Source organism: Rhipicephalus microplus, chromosome 10, assembly GCF_043290135.1.
Source record: "Rhipicephalus microplus isolate Deutch F79 chromosome 10, USDA_Rmic, whole genome shotgun sequence".
Taxonomy (NCBI): domain Eukaryota; kingdom Metazoa; phylum Arthropoda; class Arachnida; order Ixodida; family Ixodidae; genus Rhipicephalus; species Rhipicephalus microplus.
In genome coordinates this window covers 59309713-59333356 of record NC_134709.1, presented here as the reverse complement: position 1 = coordinate 59333356, position 23644 = coordinate 59309713, and positions in this window count along the sequence as shown.

Genomic DNA, 23644 nt, shown 5'->3' with positions numbered 1-23644 from the left:
CCCTCTGGGCTTCACACCAATGTTTGGTTAGGTGGGTGTATCTGACCCAAGAAGATGCGTTTTACCGGAGATAAAAAGCGCAAAAAAATTATCTTAAAAGTGACTTATGGTGGCCAAAATTGATTTATGCGCTCGATGATACTCGCGACTGCCTTGTAAGCCGCAAACGGGAAACGACACCCCTTGCATCCCCCCCCCCCCCTAAGGTTGTGTTGCCTGTGCGTATAATATTTTCGACAGCTTTCAGTTGCTAATTTTCTTGAACTCTTAGGACATCCACACACACATAAAAAAACCTGTTTCGAAATATTTCTCAGCTCAATATGCATGCACCAGCAAGCCTTTAAATGTAACAATTCTGTTTGAGCAAGAAAATGGAGAAGTGGGAAAATCTGGTTGATTCACTGTTTTTATTAGCAATGAATTGCAATTGATAAAACTCAAGAAATGCCAGAATAGCACTGTACTATACATCACGTACAGTAAATACAAACGTTGGCATTCTGCATCGGTTACACATACATAGGAGAATTGTTGACACAAATAATCATATACAATATATAGCTGCAGGAGTCGCAACGTTCGTCGGCTGTAAACAATACAATTTTCAAGAAACGACAGCTCATAGTAACACGTGCGTGAACAATGATCATGCAGTGTAGGTGACCACCACATTGAGCCCAGCACTGCCAACGTTTTTTTTATTCTGTAAAAGTTGCTAGTCGAAAGAACCTTGTATAGCAAGCAGATTTCCTACACAAGTCCGCTTGTACTACTGTACCATTACATATTGAACAAATTCTATTTACATTTTAGCACTTGACTATTTCTTGATACAATCCTTAAGCCTTCGTTCCAATTTGTGGCATAGCTAACAGGGCATTATATTACAGAATTATACACCAGCATTCTGAAAATATACCTCGCAATTTGTAATGCACATATTTTCTATCACATTTGTAGCCATCGGGCTTGCTGCGTCCCGTCCGTAGGGAAAGCAAGGACGACGGAGGCTTCACGTCAAAGCAAATAAGATTTGTCTGACTAAACACGGTATACGGCAGGGTCGGCCCAGGGACGAGACGGCTACGCAGCGACCATCTTTACGGGCAGCAGCAATCGATCAGCTCGGGTGACAATCTCCGTCCTTTGTGACAGCCAAGGCGCCTCTGCCCTGGGCTGCACACAGGCTGACCCTTTTGAAGCGCGCAAGCGGGCCGTGCACACTGCTACTGTGCTACACGTGGCGCCACCTCTTGATAGCCGGTGCGCGTGATTTCCACACATTCCCCCCCTCCCCCCCTCAAGAAGGCGGGCTGGGGACCGAATGTCTGCAGGTAATGTCCGGCCACTGGGAGCCTGTGGCGAGAAAAACAAAACAAAAAAAGAATAAATATTTTCTTCTTGCCAACAACGAAAGCATTTGTGTCTCACGCGAAACATTGAGGCGTAAATAACCGCCTGAGAGAAGAAAAAAATGCCCCTCCTCACCGAAGAGGATCGTGAGGAAATGCGAATGCGTTGCGCAGCGTCCATAACGGCATTTCGCACATGAGAACAAAGCATTAGAAGAATAATGTTTTCTTTCTTTTTTCTTTACAATTTGAAGCCAATACCGCCATTCGCAGCACGTGGTGTTTTTCTGTCGTGGAAAACGTGGTATGCGTTTCTAGGTTTAGTAGCTAGCGTCCACAGTCAAAAAATGCTATGAAGTGAACAAATCAAACAGTGTTCTGGGCTCGGGGTTGGCGTTTCACAGCAGCGTCTCGAGCACACATTTCCGGGTGTTCCTGAGAAGCCCCCAGCCAGTGAACGGTCGAGAGTGAGGCTTGAGTGAACGGGAAAGTGGGGCGAAAAGAGGAGAGAAAGTGAACGAGAGAAGGAGTGGCGAAGCACTACAACTAGCGTCTCCAACACTCTCTCACCACATGCTCCTGTTGCTAGGGGCGAAGCTGTTGCTACGGGAGAGAAAAAGAGCGGAGAGTGAGAGTGGCGCCGCGCACATCGCAGAATGCCTGACATAGCCCGAGTAAGTAATTCATTCGCATTAAAAAAAAGAAAGGGCACTAAGAAAGGAAAGCCTTGGTGCTCGTTTTTCAGCAACACCAGCACCACCCAGCAATTCGTACAATCTGCGTCCTCGGTAACACAGAAAGAGGGGTGTGGGGTTTCTGTGTGTGACTGGGTGACCAAGCTCCGGTGACGGATGCCTAGATATTGTGTTAAAAATATTCGGGAGATCCCACGTACCTGGGAATAGATGTTATGCAAAGCATGTGGAGGGAGGGTGACAGTGTTGCAATTTCTTTATTGGGTGACACGTCTTGAAATGATGCTAAATATATGTACAAATGCTGCACGCATAGCCATATGCTTAAGAGTTAGAGCTGTTTGTATAACCAGTTCTTTTCACTTGCGCAATGATGCCAACTGGAACATGCGTATTAGCAACACCAGAAGCTGATATGAAGCGCTGATGCTCGCTGCGATGCTGGTCCTGGACACTGCTACACAAATGAACTTCAGCGCATGGCCGCTAACCACAATTTACGTTAACTCGAACTGACGGCTGTATCGAAGGAGTACATATGTAGTGTTCATAAAGTTGGGTAGGCAGCACTGCAACCAATATTGACTTTTCACGGAAATTAGAGTCTATTTAAAAAGCAGTTCTGAGATCTGGCGTAGCTCTGGCGGAAAATGCTTCATTGGCACCCAGATTGTTTGCCAAATGCTTCATGCCACGCAGCTCCATTGCCACGCAGCTGGGACTTTGACATGTATTCTTTGAATTCGTGGTCGACGCTACCAATGTCGGGTATTTCTTAACGCTCGCGCGTTAAAATTTCCCATGTATGTTCCCAGTGAACCACTGACATCCTCTTAACATAGAAATAAGATCCGTACGTCTATGTCTTTCGATAACATCTATTAGACATCCCCATAATTTGCCATTCTTACAGTCCAGAGAGCCTATATGTATTATTGACGTTGTATTCACTTCTATCTTAGACAAAAACTAGACGTCGCAAATGATGTCGCATATACGTGCTCACAACATCAAATGCATCGCACAACTTTGTTTTCTAAAACCATTTTAGTTGACCTTTATAACGATTAATATATTCGGGCATGTAAAATCTAGAAAGTGCTCGAAAATAAATGGACATTTTTGAGCATGTGTAGTAATGCATACACTTACATGCGCGAGAAGATAATGGGAGTGAACGACCATAAAATTAACATGCGTGGCATTAGTGCTCCCGTACATGATGATGTGGCATTATACGCCTTAAGGTGCTTTTCAGCGGGAAACACTTTAGGGGCCTGGGCTGTCGTCACTCGGTGTAACGCAAAGAAAACCACATAAAGATAGAAAAGAGGAAGCAGAAAAGAAGTCCAAAGAGGTGTAAAAGGAAGAAATAGGAACAAAAGTAGAAAGGTCTAGGGAAATAGAAAAAAATATAGTAGAAATAAAGACTGAAAAAACTGAAAAATAAAGAATAGAAAAAGAAGAGGAAAGGAAGCTCAACAGAAATAAAGCTGACTTATTCCCAGCCCCGCACTTCCTCCAGGCTTGCTGCATGTGTCGTGTTGTGTGCTCGAGATCTGCCCTCCCACTGCAGCCAGGCTCTTACCAGGTGTGCTATACTTAAAGAAAGCATCAACACCATGAGGCTGACTTTATATTTGTCATCTGATAGCAATCCGGCCAGCATCGCCCCGCCGTGGTGTTCTAGTGGTTAAGGTACTCGGCTGCTGACCCGGAGGTCGTGGGTTCGAATCCCGACTACGACGGCTCCATTCGAAAATGCTGTGGGCCTGTGTGCTCGAGGCCTGTGTGTAATCTCGAGGTGGTCGAAATTTCGGGAGCCCTCCACTACGACGTTTCTCATGTGGTGGTTTCGGAATGTTAAACCTCACATATCAATCAATACGGCCAGCCTCACGCCTTTGATACTTTCTATAAAGTACAGCTGAGCGGCCATGAGCAAGACTGCTCTGGCACCACAAGTCTAACACCCTAATTACATGCGGTAAGTGTGCGAAGTGCACGAAAAAAAACATTTTATTTACTAAAGAACAATGTCTATGTGTATCTATTGAATGTCCATTCAATGTCCTGGTGCAACGTACGTACAACCTTACTTGGCCGAGCTTTTCAAAGTTGCGGGTTCATCTAATCTTTGCAATTTGGATTTGTATAGATATCTAACAGACATTTACAATGTCCACGAGAAACATACCATGCATGTCTACACAATATTTGTGGTTCACTGCGTTCTCGTCGTTCCTTGGTAGATACTAAGTGTCAATCACCTGTGGTGCATACCAGCGGCACATAACCGCCCGTGGGTATGTGCCATTGTCTGGCGGAAAGTGGCTGACGACGTACGCGACGGGATTGTGACATTATTCATGTCTTGACCAGCGCGTCATAATCGCTAAACCATCTTACCTTCCCATGCTAATTTTGGTACACGCCAAGTTATGGGGGTGACCTCGACAGCACCCAAACGTAAGCGGCTATATAGATACATCGAAAGATAGATACGCTAAAAGTTGCAGAAGTTCGCATTTAAAAATGTTCAGATCAGAGACATGAATAGAGTCATGCACTTGATTACTCATGCAATCTGTCAGCGTGAAAGAAAGCTTGGATTTCCAAGTTATTCTACGAGGCCCGTCCCAACTGTTTGCTAGGGAAGCAGAAAAACCTTTCGAAGCGTCACTGAACGGGTGTTTGCGTTTTAACACCAAGACACCAAGCACAAAATTAGTGTTCTTCTGACGCTTATCGTATCGTCTGGCCTGTTCCATGCAGGGGACAGGCGCTGCCTGGCTTGTTGTACCGAGTCCCTGCAGCTGGTGATTCAGGTCATCTGCAAGCTTTACATAAGATTTCCCAGTAGCGTCTGCACGTGTCAGAGCATTGTCCTGCAGAAAACTCAATTCTTTACCCAGAATAAGTTGTGCAGAAATGAAACCTGTTGATTGTCATTCGAGTCGACAGTGTTATCTCTGCCAGTTTCAGATCTCAGTCCTTGTGGCGCTCGGTATGCGCGAAAAACATGGAAGATTTTGGTTTAACCTTTCTGTTGTGTTTGCTTGCGGGTGATACACAGACGTGCGCTTGTGACGAATGCCCAGGGTGTCACAGAAATTAGTGAACACCTTGCTGGTGAACTACGCTGCGTTGTCCGTGATCAGCTGGACAGGGAATCCGAACCTGGTGAAGGTTTCAAGAAGGCAGTCACATACTTTCTGCGAAGTCAGCTTGCGCAGAGGAAAACAATTCAACCCATTTTGTGAAACGGTAAGTCACAAGAAGCAGGTACTGGTTTCGCCGCGAACTCATGGGAAACAGAGTCATTACGTCACGTGCTACTATTGGCTAAGGCCGAGTACTCTCAACTGATTGCATTGGCCCTAGCGGTAAACTACCTCATGGTTTCACCCTTTGACAAACTGAACAAGAACACAAGTATATCGTAACACATTTTGTTTATGTCTGGCCAAGTTACTATGCGACACAGCTCCTCATCAGTTTTCTGCCCTGATGAGTCACCAGCTAAAATACTGCCATGGTAATAGGCTATGAAGGACTTGCGAAGTTTATGAGGGATAACAACTCGAAATGGTGATTCCGCGTCAACATCGTCAACCTGGGGAAATACCAGAACAAGAGGCCCCCTTTTCCAAGCAGGTAGCAGTCGGTCTCTTCGTCGCTTCGTGTGTCAGCTGGATCATGAGTCAAAAACTTTTCTGATACCTTACGGCAGAGACCATCACTCTGCTGCGCTGCAAGAAGCTCCTGTTTAGTCACCGACGTACCCTAACGGGAATGCATGGTTTCTGGTAACTTCGTCACTACACACACATTTTCTCGTCCGACATGGGGCTCTATAGACAACGGCGCGCGTGAAGGTGCGTCAGCAATTGTGTTAGTGCTATTCTTCTTGTGCCTAAACGACATAATCGTAGTGCTGTAACGTAAGCACCGATTGGGCCAATAGTCCGGAGGGGTTAGGTAACTGTTTCAGTCATGACAGTGCTTGATGATCAGTCTGAATAACGAATTGAGTTTCATCCAAAAACATTTCAAACCTTTTTACCGCATAAATCATGGCCAGACATTCCTTTTCGGCTACCGCATAGTTGCGTTCCGCACCGGTCAAAGTGTGGCTTGGGAAAGACGGGCCCCAGAGCACCAGCGCACTCCTGTAAAATACTGCGCCAATGCCATAATCACTTGTATCCGTCTTCAAAAAAAACAAACAAAAAAAGTGATTTTATATCTGTCAGCTGAAGGAAGGCATTGCTGGTAATCGCTTTCTAAAGCGTGTCGAAAGATGCTTGTTGCTCGCTGCTCAAGAGTCATTTAGCGCCTGTCTTCAGCAGCTGTGTTAGTAGTGTAATTATGTGTGCGCACTGTGCAATGAAATCACGATAACAAGCAATCATTCTTAGAAACCTTCGCAAACTCTTAGTGTTTCGGGGTGGCGGGAAATCTGCAATTGCGCGAAGCTCATCTGGGTCTGGCTTTAGTACACGATTGTCAACAAAAAACGCAAGCAGGTCGATCTTGTTAGTAGCAAGCTGAAATTTTCCGGGATGAACTGTTAGACCGGTTGCTGACATGCGCTGTAGAACCGTATGCGAGTGTTCAAGATGCTCTTCAAACGTGCGCGAAAACACCGTCACATCATCAAGATACCAAAGTGCATAATTAAACTTTGCACCACCTAAAGCCATATCCATCATGCGCTGATAGGAGCTGACTTTTAGAAAGACCAAAAGGCATACGCACTAACTCAAACAAGCCCCTTGGCATGCGAATGCCGTTTTTAGAATATTGTCAGGGTGAAAATCGCTTTTCAGGTACCCACGAGAGCAATTTTTAGTGGTGAAGAACTGGCATAGGATACAAATCTCTGACCTTGACCGCGTTGAGCTCGCGGTAATCCATACCAAGGCATACCGTATGGCCTTTCTTTGGTGCCAGTACGACTGGGAAGGCCTCGGACATTTAGAGGTTCGCACAGCTCCGGTGTCGAGCATCTTGTCCAGTGCTTTACCGAGAAAGGCTCGCTTGTGCTAGCTCAGTGGTCTCGGGTTACAACGCTATGGCTGGGCGTCACCATTGTTAATGCGATGCACTAGGACTGTTGGTCCTCTCGGAACGTTCTGGGAACATTCCCGAGAACGGTGTCAGCACGCCCTCAGACTGCTTCCGCTGGTGTTCAGTACCCGTGAGTTTCCCAGATGACTGCACGACCGCTGACGGAAGGGTGGTTTGCATGTCTCCCATGTCTTCCGGGCTTCCTGGTATCGGCATGGAGTATCATTTCTCCGAAAAGTGTGTTGTCTCGAACTGTCTATGAAGGCCTCTGTCTGGCCGGAAGGTCGAGCGTGATCTCCTCGTCTGCAAGAAGAGCTTGGCCTAGAAGTATTGGCACTGATAAACTCGGCAAGCGAACAAATCGCTGGGGTTTCGTTTCCCCATTAAAGGTTATCCGCAAGCGCAAACAAGCTTCAGTGCTTGAAAGTGATTTGAGTCCATACGCAAACGAAAAAACGAAAATTTGCGTTACTAAGCTTCAGCTTTTTTGATTTACACCATTCCAGCAACGCGTCACCGATGAAAGTGATTCCCGAGCCAGTATCAAGGACTGGTAGGATAATTCTCTGTGGAGTGTCGAAGAAATAAACTTCGTGCCCATTCACTTCAAAATACACATTTTCTTGTGTGGCTGCCATTTTATCAAATAATTTTATAATATTTGACACCTGATCACACACGATGGCTCTGATATACAGCTCACATTCTGCAATCTACGCTATCTAGTCCAATAGCAGTCTAGATCCTTTTGGCACGCAGATAAGTTTTGGCAATAGCGAACGCCACTGGCATCACCCACGATCGCGATATTACAGAAAGAAATACTAAAGACACTACATTTGTCACCGCTGTTTTCCTCTCTGAGCCGTGATCTGAAAATCTGGTGGCTACGTCAGTTTTGCGTCATACTATAAATTGGGTCTCACTGACATTTCGTCAACTGCAATTATGAATACCTGATCTTCTACTGGCCAATTTTTTGCTGCATCTTTAAGAATGTCCAATACATTAGAAATAATAAATAATTCCGGGTATCACTGTAATTTCAGATAACCACATTGGATGGGACCTCGGTGATGGCAAAGCTCCCCGCAATGGTGGTCTAGTGGCTAAGGTGCTCGGCTGCTGATCCGCAGGACGTGGGACCGAATGCTGATCCGAAGGACGTGGCGGCGGCGGCCGCATTTTCGACGAAGGTGAAAGTACTGTAGGCCCGTCTGCTCAGATTTTGATGCACGTTCAGGAACTCCACGGGATCGAAATTCCGGAGCCCTTCACTGAGACGTCTCATCGTCATATGATGGTATTTGGACGTTGAACCCGGCATCTCAATCGATCAATCAGTTAACCAATTAATTATTAATTAAATAATTAGTATTAATAATGATAAATAAATAATTAGCCAATCAGTCAATCATTCATATAAATAATTATTCAATCAATCTTAAATTGTGCTAAACAAAAGGTAAATGAATGACATGAATGACTGACTGAATGAATGAATAAAAGTCCAGCAGTTTCGCACGGTTGAGGCAAGGCGGAGAACAAAAATATGCACGAATATATATATATATATATATATATATATATATATATATATATATATATATATATATATATATATATATATATATATATATATATATATATATATATAGTCAAGTTATTTAGAGACTAAGCAAGCTTCTGCTTCTTCTCACATCTTTCTAAATGAGCATTTCCAGGTGAAACATCAGACGAAGCACACGAGCTGAACTGGGTAGTTGCGTATACGGTGTACTTAGGCGGCGGTTATGCAAGCCGTCATGATCAATTCAAGGTAGTTATAATAGCATCCGTATTATCGCTTATTTTCTTCTACATAAAATGCATAGTCCCATTGCAGTATGCCAGTCATCAATAAGCTTTTGATACGTTTGAGTGTCGACCAAGCTGGACGCATTGTGTAGCGTGCGCCAAATGCTGTACCGTGAACGAGCCATGTCAGTTGACATCATCGTTCGACTGTTGTCGCATTTTTGTGTGAGAAGTTTATTGAAAGTGCACCACGGTGGATCAGCGGCTATGGGCTATGGTGCTCGGCGGCTGTCCCAAAGGTGTCGCGGCTTCAATCCCGGTCATGATAGTCGCTTTTCGATGCAGCCGAACTGGTACCCGTGTATTGTGCGATTTCAGTGCGTGTTAAGAACCACCACATGGCCGAAATTTCGGAAGTACTCCACTACCGCGTGTCTCATAGCCATATCGTGGTTTTGGGACGTAAGATCGCAGATGATATTATTATTATTATTATTATTATTATTATTATTATTATTATTATTATTAACAAAGAAAAGAGAAAGTCTACGAGATTTCGAGCACACAAATTTGCTGCGTCATGCCGATTGAAAATCACTGACGGCTGTGCATGACAGTACTACGTCTACCTTTTGCCGCAGTTACGAGAAGCCCTATTGCGTGGCAAGCGGATGTTCCACCACACGCACAGTCACGCCTGTGCTTGTACGAGAAGCCCCAGTTAACGGTATAGAGTTACTCACAGGTGTCCGGAAAAGCTTATCATGTCACGCTCCTTTTTTATTGTCATTTGCCAAATAGTGGAAAGATCCTCTGTGCATGTTTTTCTATACTGATAAGAGCAAAGGAAACAGAATGCGAGCTTATGGCGCCTCATGTGCTTGTCAGCCACCATGTATAAAGTTACGAAAGCCATGAGCGAAAGTCAGGATGTTCAGCTGGTTCTGACAGGAAGAGGCTCGTTGAAGATAGCCGTTACGAACGAACGAGGATCACGAGGCGGACTTATATTTTACCGTGAAAGCTGTACCAGTTTCGCAAGCGTGGGGAATATACCGTTGCTGGGTAAATGCGGTCGTTGCTTCCACCTAAACACGACAAGTGAAAGAAAAACAAAATGCACACATATAAGAAAGCATACGCATGCTCACACACACACACACACACACACACACACACACACACACACACACACACACACACACACACACACACACACACACACACACACACACCGCTGCGGTGGTCACATGGTTAGAGCGTCCACTTTCAATGTGGAAGGTGCCGGGTTCGATTCGCAGTGGGGACCCACCGGCTTTCCAAATGGGTACAGGAGTACACCGACCTGGTGCTCGGTTGTTCCTGGGTACTCATCTTGAAAGGTAGTCCCATGAGGGTCTGCGAGGGTTCCTGGGCGTACCTTAACCTACCATAACCTTGATGAAATAGTTGAGCATCCGCCACTGCTTTGGGAGGCAGAGAATTGCTGTCGCCAGGTACCTACTGATTAAATAGGACAAGCGCACTTCCGGCATGATGCTCGGCAGAATTAAGTTGTAGTCGCTTGGAAGGGCACCCACCTTGCGGAAAATTCGCGGCATGGGACCACCAGACCTAAAATTAAGGTCATCCTCTCTCTCTTTATATATACATATATATATATATATATATATATATATATATATATATATATATATATATATATATATATATATATATATATGTATATATATATTGTAATGAATTAATGAATCTGAATAACGGACGCTCTGCTGGCAATGAAGAAGACGATGATGATCGGTGGCTGCAGTAGTAGCTCGCGCACGCCGCTCGCCATTAGCCGGACCTGCCTGATAAAGGACATTTTGCCAAGCTACGTCTGAACCTTTCTCGACGTACAACACCTCTATTTTAAGTGGTGGAGGTGCTGGGTAGCGTCCGATTGCGAAGTTCCAGGTTGATGGGAACCCCAGACGAGACCTTTACGAGTTACATTGAAGATGTCTTGTCTCTTTGCAAGCGCGTCGATGAATCTCTAACCGAACGCGACAAAATCAAGCACATCATCAAAGGAGTTGACGACGACACCTTCCAGATGCTCGTCGCTAGGAATCCACAGACCGTCACTGATGTTGTCCAGCTCTGTCAGGATTGCGACGAGTTGTGTAAGCAGCGTGTCTCGACGCGCAGGGCCGCAGAAGATACGGCTGAAGTTTCCGCCCTCGTACACAACGTCGCTGCTGATCACACCGTCTTACTGCCCCAAATCAAACAATTCATTCGTGAGGAAGTTGCGCGGCAGCTTTCTCTTGTGGCCGAAGCATCCGCGCCAGTGACCTCGTTAGACCCACGTCTACGCCAGGTCATTGACACACAGGTCACGCAGGCACTGCCTCCATCGCCATCTGTTCCTACGCCGCTGACCTACGCTGCCGTCGTTGCTAGACTCCCAGCCCCACCTATCTCTGGCGCATACCGGGGAACCGGGTCCTCCTACCCTACGACGCTGCCTACATACACGGCACCCCATCCCGTTTCGCCCCCTGCACCTTCTGTCGTTAACCCATGGCACACCTTAGATAATCGACCCATCTGTTTCGCATGCGGTTTCGTGCGACATATAGCACGCTACTGTCGCCGTCGCAACTTCCAGCCTCCAGACCATGGGAATTCTGCAAATTACCAGGCTGCCCAGAATCCCCAGCGACCATCTTCTCTTATCACCGACTCATTGTCCCCACGACGCCCCGTCGATTCTCGCCGGTCATTGCCACCCCGTCACCGATCTGTCTCCCCGATGCTTCGGCGCACGAGCCCCGCTCGAGAGGAAAACTGACAGCCGCAGTTCCGGAGGCAAGAACTGCGTCGTCGTCGGACTTTCTAAGACCTCCTCTTTGTCCGACCAACGAAATCGATGTGCTAGTAGAAGGTGTTGCTGTACGTGCACTTGTCGACACAGGCGCCGTCGTTTCTGTAATTAGTGAAAAACTGTGTCGCGATTTGAGAAAAGTTACAATGCCGCTTACGAATCTTGCTCTGCGTACAGCCACCTCCCATTTCATCGCGCTGACAGCTCAGTGCACAGCACGCGTTCTTATTCAAGATGTTTGGTACGCCGTCAACTTTGTTGTTCTCCCACGTTCATCTTACGACGTCATACTAGGATGGGATTTCCTTTCTACCCATCAGGCCCTCGTCTACTGCGCTCGTGCTGAACTCACGTTGACGAATCCGTGCCTTGATATCGACCACCACAGTCCCTCAAAAGTGTTTGCCGCAGCTGACGTCCGCATCGCGCCGTTTTCCGCCGTCCTAGTGCCTGTGTTTTCCCCTGCTGCCGCTAACTCGACGCTCCTGTTCCAACCAACTATAGCTAGTGTGCAACACCGAACCATCGTCCTCCCGTTTGCCGTCATCAACTTTTCCAATGGTTCGGCGGTACTTTATGCGTGCAATGTTTCTGCTTGTTCGTACATCCTGCTACGCGGTGAGTGTCTGGGAAGCCTCGAGACCTTAAATTGTATTTTCGAAGACCAGATCTATCCAGACAAGCCATTTTTACCGACTTGTGCCATTACACCCGCAACTGACGCTAATGAACCTATGGATGTATTCCACAAGTCCATTGATTGTAACCTCACGCCTGGGCAGCAGGAACAGCTGATCAAGCTCCTACAGCGTTTTCGAGCCTCGTTTGACCACAATCAGCCTTCCTTAGGTCGAGCGTCATCTGTTGTTCACTGTATAGATACCGGTCAAGAGACGCCATTACGGCAGCGTCCATATCGTGTGTCAACTACCGAACGCCGTGCCATGAATGAACAGGTTGACGACATGCGGACACGTGGCATAATCGAACCATCAAGCAGTCCCTGGGCCTCTCCAGTTGTGTTGGTGAAGAAGAAGGACGGATCCATCAGGTTTTGCGTGGACTCCCGGCGTCTAAACCGAATCACGCGCAAGGATGTCTATCCGCTGCCACGCATTGACGATGCCTTGGACTGCCTACAGGGAGCCGAATTTTTCTATTCTTTAGATCTGCGCTCTGGATACTGGCAGGTACCCATGGCAGAGGCCGATCGTGAAAAAACTGCTTTCATCACGCCCGACGGGCTTTACGAATTCATAGTCATGCCCTTCGGCCTCTGCAACGCGCCAGCTACTTTCGAGCGGATGATAAACTATATCCTTCGAGGCCTCAAAAGAAACGTTTGCCTTTGTTATTTAGATGATATTGTCGTCTTTTCAACTGATTTCGCAACCCATTTAACCCACCCCGAGAAAGTCCTCGCGTGTATTTCTGCCGCGGGGCTGCAACTGAATCGGAAGGAGTGCAATTTCGCCGCTCGAAAGCTTACGATCCTTGGCCACATGGTTTCAAAAGACGGCATTCTTCCTGACCCTGCCAAACTTACAGCCGTTTCAGTGTTTCCTAAACCGACCGCCATAAAAGAGCTCCGAAGCTTCATAGGCCTTCGCTCTTACTTCCGACGCTTCGTCCGCAATTTCGCGACGATCACCGCTCCTTTGACCAAGCTCCTCGCCGGCTCTAGAGACCTTTCAGCCTGGTCTGCCACCTGTGACAACTCTTTCAATGAACTGCGCCGCCTCCTCACGTCGCCGCCTATTCTGCGACATTACGACCCATCGGCACCCACAGAGATCCACACCGACGCTAGTGGTGTCGGGCTAGGCGCTATTCTTGCACAGAAGAAAGACGGCTTCCAAGAGTACGTGGTTGGCTACGCAAGCCGAACTTTTAGCAAAGCCGAAACCAACTATTCTGTCACTGAAAAGAAATGCCTCGCCATTATTTGGGCGATAGAGAAATTTCGACCTTACGTGTACGGGCGCCCTTTTGACGTCGTGACTGACCACCACGCCCTCTGCTGGTTGTCGTCACTGAAGGATCCAAGCGGTCGCCTCGCCGGATGGGCATTACGCCTCCAAGAATATAATATTCGCGTGGTCTATCGCTCCGGCCGGAAACATCCGGACGCAGACGCCCTATCCCGTTCGCCTCTACCCCCTGACCCGGACTGCTGCGAAAGTCTAACCTGTGATGCCACTGCCGTCACCATCACCGACATGCCATCTGAGCAACGCAAGGACCCTTGAGTTGCTTCGATTCTAGACATCCTCTCTGGGCGGACGGCTTCCCCCCCTTCTCGCACGTTGCGTCGGCAAGTCGAGCACTTCACCACTCGCGACGACGTGCTGTACCGACGCAACTACGCACCCGGTGGACGTCAGTGGCTACTCGTGATTCCACGTCATCTGCGATCTGAAATTTGTTCCACGTTTCATGACGATCCCCCATGTGGCCACGCAGGTTTCCTGAAGACTTATTCTCGCATGAGTCTCCGATATTACTGGCGTGGCATGTACCGTTTTATACGACAATACGTTCGGGCCTGCTCGACGTGCCAGAGACGAAAAACTCCCCTTGTCACGCCAGTGGTACCTTGCTACCCTTACCATGCCCATCCCGACCATTCGACCGCGTCGGCATCGATATCTATGGTCCCCTTCCCAACACTGTTGACGGTAACCACTGGATCATAGTTGCCGTCGACCATCTCACGCGGTATGCCGAAACTTCATCCCTTCCCTCATCTACAGCAAAAGACGTTGCGACTTTCGTTCTTCACAATGTCGTATTACGTCATGGAGCACCTCGGGAGTTACTGAGCGATCGTGGTCGCGTATTCTTGTCAGACGTCATCACAGCATTGCTGCGTGAGTGCCACGTCGTTCACCGCACTACAAGCGCCTATCATCCCCAGACCAATGGAATGACAGAGCGCTTCAACCGCACCCTTGGTGACATGCTGTCTATGTATATCTCGTCCGACCACTCCAATTGGGACCGAGTGCACCCGTTTATCACGTTCGCTTATAATACCGCCATTCAAAGCACTACTGGGTTCTCTCCTTTTTTCCTCCGTTACGGACGCGAACCTTCTTGCACTATGGACACCATTCTTTCGTACAAACCTGACTCCTCAGAGTCCACGACTTTGTCTCAAGCCGCTACATACGCTGAAGAATGCCGCCAACTGGCAAGATCATTCACAACCCAAGATCAAGGACGCCAAAAGCACCAACATGACGCATCAAATAACACTACTTCCTACGATCCAGGTTCACTCGTCTGGCTGCATGTCCCTTCTGCTACACCTGGCCTTTCTACCAAGTTGGTCCCCAAGTATCACGGCCCATATCGTGTGCTACAAAAAACGTCACCGGTGAATTACCTCATCGAGCCACTGGAACCATCTTCTGACCAACGTCGTCGTGGCCAGGAAATTGTCCACGTCTCGAGACTTAAGCCCTGCTACGACCCTCCCGTGTTTACTTGTCCATAGGTCGCCAAGATATCTCCTTATTTTGAGGGGAGTAATTATAATGAATTAATGAATCCGAATAACGGACGCTCTGCTGGCAATGAAGAAGACGATGATGATCGGTGGCTGCAGTAGTAGCTCGCGCACGCCGCTCGCCATTAGCCAGACCTGCCTGATAAAGCACATTTTGCCAAGCTACGCCTGAACCTTTCAACCTCTCGACGTACAACATCTCTCTCTCTCTCTCTCTCTCTCTCTCTCTCTCTCTCTCTATATATATATATATATATATATATATATATATATATATATATATATATATATATATATATATATACATTCGTTAGATAGATATATTACTGGGGTATAACGTTTACGAGTGTATGCAGTCCCAGTGAAAGTGCAAGTTACGGGAAATGAGCAGCAGTGTTTCTAATGCCCTCCAACGACGCTGGCGTTCGCGGGAAAGCACGCACTAGCGTTTCAAGTGTAGTGCCTGCTCAGAGTGTATGGCGTAAAAGTTAGTAACGAATGGGCGCTCTTGTTCATTTCACTCCTCCACATCCTCACAGGTCATGTAATAACCTCAGTTTCTTTTGTCAACCAATTTTTCTTATATACTATCTGCAGCTATAGGCTATGCTTAACGCTCCCCTTTTTTTCTTTCACTCTCTTCAAGCCCACATTGTCATTTTCAGTGTCGCTTCGCAACCCCTGGTTATGCTGTACTGTCCACGGATACAATAGGCTTTATCGTTCTTTTCCTTTTCATACTCTCCACCGTCCGACAACTCTTCTATGGCGTGATTTTCCTTTAATACCACATTGCTAGGTGATAGCATAGATGCTCATGGTATACATGATTTTGCTTGCATAATGTCACATATCTATACGCTATTCATTATTCTATCTCCTCATTTCCACTCTGTTCACCCTGACATTTACTATACCCTACAATGCAAGGCTACGCTGCTAATGGTTTTGGCTTGATGAGGCCACTACAATCCTATGAGTTACCTCCTTCCTTCTTTTTTTTTCCTCATTGCACACACATGCTCCTCGCTACCCTTGATTCTGTAAGCTCTCATCATATTGTCACGTCACTCCAGGGGGTGTCGACAAGATTTACTGACGTCTGAGCAACAGGGCTCTAACCAAGCGCGTCGGTTGGGCTTGTTTGCCAGAGCGAGGGCCCACGTGCACTTCTTTCTTCTCTGTGGTGTGAGCCTTCACCTTGGCATACGACCCACTACTAGAAGTAGGTGGCAATATTCCCCCTCAACAACAAAAAAAGAGCATCGTCCCGATGCTGCAAAGTTATTGAAAATAAAAACCAAAACAAAGTAGTTTAAACAATGAAAAAGGGCACCAATAATGAAATGTTAGACGCGATTAGTTCACCAATGATGAGGCAATTGTCGGAGCACAAATAAAAAAAAACACAGGAAAAGTGGTCTTTTAGGAACGCGCAAAATAGGGCTTCATGCGCACCACGTGAACTATGTCAGAGGTCGGTTGTTTTCGTTGTACCCATCGTGACGACGTAGCGTCCGGAACCACTTCGTAGTTTACGTTGCTCACGCGGCGTAATACTTTATACGGACCGAAGTATCTGCTGAGCAACTTTTCGGAAAGGCCACGGCGTCGAACAGGGGTCCAAATCCAAACTTGGTCTCCCGGTCTGTAAGATACGTCATTGTGACGCATATTGTAACGTCGTGCATCAACCTGTTGCTGCTGACCAATGTGTAGCCGGGCGAGCTGGCGAGTTTCCTCGGCACGCTCTGCAAATTCTTCTGCGTCAGTTGTTAATTGATCGGCGCCTTCACAAGGAAGCATCGCATCCAGCATCGTCTGAACTTCGCGGCCGTAGAGAAGGCGAAACGGTGTAAATCGGGTTGTTTCTTGAACGGCGGTGTTATAAGCGAACGTCACATAAGGCAAAATGCGATCCCATGTTTTGGGTTGGACGTCGATGTACATGGAGATCATGTTTGTGACTGTCTTATTTAGTCGCTCGGTTAAGCCATTGCTCTGCGGATGGTAAGCAGTCGTCGTTCGATGCCTAGTGTTACTTAGTCGAAAAACTTCATCAATAAGTTGTGCAGTGAACGCTGTTCCTCTGTCGGTTATCACTGTAGATGGAGCACCGTGGCGCAGAACAATGTGGCACATGAAGAACTGTGCTACCTCAGAAGCCGTGGCTCGTGGTATCGCCTGTGTCTCAGCATAGCGGGTCAAATAGTCAGTTGCAACAATGACCCATTTGTTGCCGTCAGACGATAAAGGAAATGGGCCGAGAATGTCCATGCCAACTTGGTCAAATGGCTTGTGGGGTGGATCAATTGGTTGAAGTAATCCAGCCGGCTTGCTTGGTGGTGACTTTCGACGCTGGCATTCACGACAGCTTTTAACGTACTGCTTCACGCTTGCAGAAAGTCCGGGCCAGTAGTACGCCTCACTTACTCTGGCGAGCGTTCGCGAGTAACCTAGATGACCAGATGTGGGCTCGTCATGACACGCAGAGAGGACTTCATCCCGCATGTCCTTCGGAACGACGAGGAGGTAAGCGCGACTTGTAGGACGGGCGTTTTTTTTGTACAGGACATTATCTCGGAGGCAGAAAGATGTCACGACGCGAGATAGATGGCGAGGTATAACGGCGCTATGACCCTCCAGATAGTCGATGAGCGGTCGAATCTCTTCATCCTCTCGCTGGCGTCTGCTCAAGTCAGATGAGCTAAGGGCGCCCAGGAAACCGTCATCGTCCTCTTCTTCTTGATTGACTAAAGGTATGGGTGCACGTGACAGCGTATCAGCGTCTTCATGCTTCCGTCCAGACTTATATACGATGGTAACATCAAATTCCTGTAGACGCAAGCTCCATCGGGCCAGTCGTCCAGAGGGATCACGAATGTTTACCAACCAGCAGAGGGCATGGTGGTCCGTCACCACTTTAAATGGACGACCATAGAGGTACGGGCGAAACTTGGTGATCGCCCACACTACTGCGAGACACTCTTTCTCTGTGGTCGTGTAATTCACCTCGGTACGGGACAGTGAGCGGCTGGCATAGGCTATGACTCGTTCTTTGCCGTGTTGATGCTGGACGAGCACTGCGCCGAGGCCGATGTTACTGGCGTCAGTGTGCACCTCTGTGTCAGCATCTTCGTCAAAATGCAAGAACAGGGGCTGATTGCATCCGCTGTCGTAGCTCGGCAAAAGCAGCCTGTTGTTCGGTAGCCCATACAAACGGTGTGTCGTCGCGTGTAAGGCGAGTCAAGGGTTCCGCTATCTTCGAAAACCCTCTAATAAATCGTCGATAGTAGGCGCACAAACCCAGAAAGCGCCGAACAGTCTTTTTGTCTGTAGGATGCGGAAACGCGGCTACAGCGGCAAGTTTGTCGGGGTCGGGTCGTACTCCATTCGCATTGACTACATGGCCAAGGAATTTGAGCTCTTCATAACCAAAGTGACACTTCTGCGGTTTGAGTGTAAGATCTGCTGATTGAATAGCCTGTAGCACACTCCTGAGGCGGTGAAGGTGTTGCTGGAAGGTTTCAGCAAAAACGACAACATCATCAAGGTATACGAGACAAGTTTGCCACTTCAGACCAGTAAGCACAGTGTCCATCATTCGCTGGAAGGTTGCGGGCGCTGAGCACAAACCAAAAGGAAGGACTCGAAATTCATACAGGCCATCAGGGGTCACAAATGCCGTTTTCTCGTGGTCTCGCTCGTCAACCTCAATCTGCCAGTACCCGCTTTTTAAATCCAAAGAGGAAAAATAGTGGGCGTGGCGTAATCTGTCTAACGAGTCGTCGATGCGTGGCAGCGGGTACACGTCCTTTTTAGTCAGGCTGTTCAGCTTCCGGTAATCGACGCAAAAACGTAGCGTTCCGTCTTTCTTCTTGGCTAGGACGACCGGAGAGGACCACGCACTGTTGGAAGGCTCGATGATGCCGTCGTCAAGCATTTCTCGAACTTGCGTACGAATGGCTTCTCGTTCCTTCGCTGACACACGGTAAGGCTGTTGGTGTACTGGGCGGGCGTCGTCGTAAGTGATGATTTTGTGCCTAGTGATCGAAGTCTGGCGCACCTTAGAGGAAGCAGCGAAGCATGACTTCAATTCAAGCAAGAGTTTCCGCAGTGCTGTCTGGTTTTCTGGTGTGAGGTTAGAATTAATATCGATATTGTTTAGAGACGTATCGGCGGCCTCCACTGCTTCCGACGAGAAGCAGATGGGAATGGTTCCTAATTCATCTGCAAACGCTAACGAAGTGCCACGGAAAAGGTGCCGGTGTTCGTTGCTGAAATTTGTAACGAGCAGTTGAGATCGGCCATCACGTAGCTGTATGATACTCCTAGCCACACAAACACCTTGAGTCAGCAGGTGTTCAAAATTGCTTTCTGCAATCGCTTCACCATTTCGCAATCCACAGCATGTGACGTCGACAATAACACTGGCTCTTGGAGGAAGCGTTATACTTTCAGCAGAAACACGAAGAACGTCGGTACGTTGTTGGTCGTCCTGCTTGTCGATTGCTCGGTCGGCTGAGAAGGTGATGCGATTCTCTTGAAGATCAATGACAGCTCCATATTCGTGCAGGAAGTCAACACCAAGAATAACGTCGCGTGAACATTCACGGAGCACAAGGAAACTTCCTACAAAAGTATAACCGCAGACCCGAACTCTACTCGTGCAGGTTCCAAGCGGAGAGACGGTGTGGCCACCAGCCGTTCGAATCACGGAGCCATGCCAGGGCGTGATTACCTTCTTTAGTTGTCTGGTCATTTTCCCGCTTAGTATCGAATAGTCAGCCCCGGTATCAACTAAAGCACCTACTGCATAGCCATCTATCAGCACCGGTATATCCAGAGAAAGCCGCACATATCGTTCAGTCGAATCTGCACCCTTTACTGTTAGCGTCGATCGGAGGTCTTCAGCACGTCGACTGCCAGCGACCTCGCCTCCAAGGGTCGCTTGCGTTAGTTTTCCCGGCGGGGACTGGAGAACCGTGCGCCAGCATGGCGCTGTGGCGAAGATGAAAAGCGCCTCGGCGACGGTGAGCGCGACTGCCGTCCAGAAGGCGGTGGCATGCGCTGTTGAGCCAGGTAGTCCTCAATGTCCCGGGGCCGCTGGCCTTACCGAGGAGGCGCTGAATATACTGAAAATCCGCGCAGCCCGAGGCGCCGGTATGGACACTGGCGGTACAAATGGTCCGCTTCACCGCAGTGGAAGCACAAAGGTCGGCGATCAGGAGTGCGCCAAACATCAGATTTCCGAGGCGATGCACGTCTGTCGTCAAGGTAGTGTGCTGGTTGTTCCGCAAGATGCACAGGGCTGGCGTAAACGAGGGGTGGCGGTGTGCGTGTGTTCTCGTAGTATCGTAGAGGCTGCGCCGACTGAAGTGAAACCGTAGGAGGTGCCTGAACAAACAGCGGGGAAGCGGAAGCTGGGCGTTTCAAGGCTTCTGCATAGGTCGGACGGTGGTAGTCAGCCGGGGCGGGTGTGGCGTTATTCAGACTCACAGGGTCACGAAGGGCATGACGCAGCTCGTCCTTGACGATGCTTGCAATGGAACTCACCGTAGGTAGTGGTGGTGTGGCAGCCTTTTGCAGCTCCTCGCGTACTATGGAGCGGATAAGGTCGCGCAGACATTCGGTGTTGCTCCCAATACTCGTTAGAACTTGAGGAGTGGACGTGTTCACTTGCCGCTCATACAGGGTGGATCGATGCTGAAGCATCTTTTCCATCGTGACAGCTTCAGACAAAAACTCGGCGACCGTGTTCGGAGGGCTCCGTACAAGACCAGCGAAAAGCTGCTCCTTAACTCTTCGCATCAGGTGACGCACCTTCTTTTCTTCTGTCATACTCTGATCGGCTCGTCGGAACAGGCGCGTCATATCTTCCACATAGGTCATGACAGTTTCATTGGGCATCTGGATGCGGGCCTGGATCGCTCATTCCGCTCGTTCGTGGCGATCAGCACTTCTGTAAGTATCCAACAGCCGGCGGCGGAATTCAGGCCATGATGTCATCTGTTCCTCGTGATTCATGTACCAGGTACGTGCTCCATCCTCTAAATAGAAGTACACACGTCGTAGTTTGGCCGCGTCGTTCCAGTCGTTCAAAGCAGCCACGCGCTCGAAGTCGACCAACCAGTCCTCGACGTCTTCGAGCTCGGTGCCATGAAACGGTGTCGGAACCTGCGGACTTTCGAGGGTGTACCGAGTCACCGGGGGGTTTTCCGTACCTGTTAGAGTGGTTTGAACGGACGTGCTCATCATACTGGTGTGAACTATAGGGTCAGCTTCGGGAGGCAATCCCCTGATCCTGCGGCTTGTCCGATGAACGGGAGTGTTGACTCGAACTGGGCTTGTGGTGCCGCTTCCAGGGGCCTACCCAGCACTTCCACCAGTTGTCACGTCACTCCAGGGGGTGTCGACAAGATTTACTGACGTCTGAGCAACAGGGCTCTAACCAAGCGCGTCGGTTGGGCTTGTTGATGATGATGATGATGATGATCCTTGACACTCTGGCGCACACCCACAAAGGGGGATCGGCCAAGAACCGGGCGGCAGGATCTTAACTAAAAGGCTAATGGTTTTTCAAAGAAAACGTAATTTTGGGCTAAAAAAATATAGAAAGGAAAGCCGAAAATCGAAAAAGGAGTATATCTGAGCAGGGAGCGATGCAGGCCATCAGATGCGATTTGAGACAGAGGTAATGGTGGGTCTATATATATATATATACATACATATACATACATACATACATACATACATACATACATACATACATACATACATATACATATATACATATATACACATATATATATACACACATACACATACATATACATACACACATATATACATACATATATAGGCAGATTAACATGGCAATCGCTTTGTTTCAATTATGTATTCAAATACCACAGAGCAGACGTCCCTGTGGCTATAACCGAATTTAATGCTGCCAAACGACAAAATTACTGCCACATTTAATTCTAATCCCAATTTTTCAAGTGGAGCTACCAGGTATCTTTTCCGCTGATGAGAATACCGGCGACAGAACAAAAAGAAGTGATCTATCGTTTCCATTTTTTGGCAAGTCTGACATAAAGGTGACGCCTTTAGACCAACTTTATGCAAATAATAATTCAGTTGAGGAATTCTGCAACGCAATCTTGTAAAAGTAACTTCCAAGTGCCGTGTTGCACACCACTGTCTATTCCAGCGGCATCTTAGATGTGCGAAATCTCGATATTTATCCAATGAGTAGCAGTCGTATTCACGCAAACAGAGGTTTCTAAACCTTATTGCTGTCGCGTAAGCCGTATCAGGCAAAATCGGGATAATGGGACCGCTAAGAGATACTGTGGCTAGTGCATCCGCCATCTCATTGAGATATATGCCACGATGACCTGGTACCCATAAGAGCTGCAGTTTTTTCAAGTTTGTCGGTATGAGTTGTCGAAACATGTGCATAAGTGTTAAGTTGGCTCCTGAAGACAGAGCAGCACGTACTGAAAAAGAATCTGTAATTACGACTGCTTCCGATTCGCCCAAAGGAAGTTTCCGTAGTGCCAGTACAATAGCAAATAATTCTGCCATGAATATTGGTGTGTAATCTGGGAGTCTAACCGAAAAGGACCAGTCAAGGGAACGTGAGAAGATACCTGCCCCAGCCTTTTCATTTGATACGGATGCATCGGTCGCAATTATGTTGTTCAAGTTCAAATGCGCCAAGTAATCCTGCAGCCGATCATTTAAATATTGAAATGGCATTTGCTTTGCGTTAGAGGGATAAATATTCTCAAATTCTATCATAAGATCTAAGTTAACGTCTCTTGTTGTGAAAATATGTTTTATTTTGACGTTCAGTGGTTCTAGCAGCGCTTGAACGAACAAGATCTGTGGGCAGTGGAATCGTGACCACCAAGTTTCAAAAAATAAACTTGGTTCTTTAATAAACGCATAAAAGGATGCTCTCTGGGGCACAGCGTATAGTTTTAAAAATGTTTGGATAGTAAGCATTTTGAATCTATTTAACAATGACGGTAGACGCGCTTCCATGTATAGCACGTTGTTAGCAACAAACTTGGGCAGTCCAAGGCACAGTCGTAAGGCCTCCCTTTCTAATAGTATTAGCGGTCTCATTTTATATGTCGCACTGCCCGAAAATAAGACGCAGCCGAATTCCATGATAGGACGAATGTACATTTTATAGACCATTACCAATGTATTTCTTCGCAACCCCCTTTTTATGTTGCTGAGCTTGCGTAACCACCCCATGGCTCGTGTTGCTTTGGACGCAATGTGATCGATGTGGCTTTTCCAATTTAACGAGCTGTTATATATGATGCCT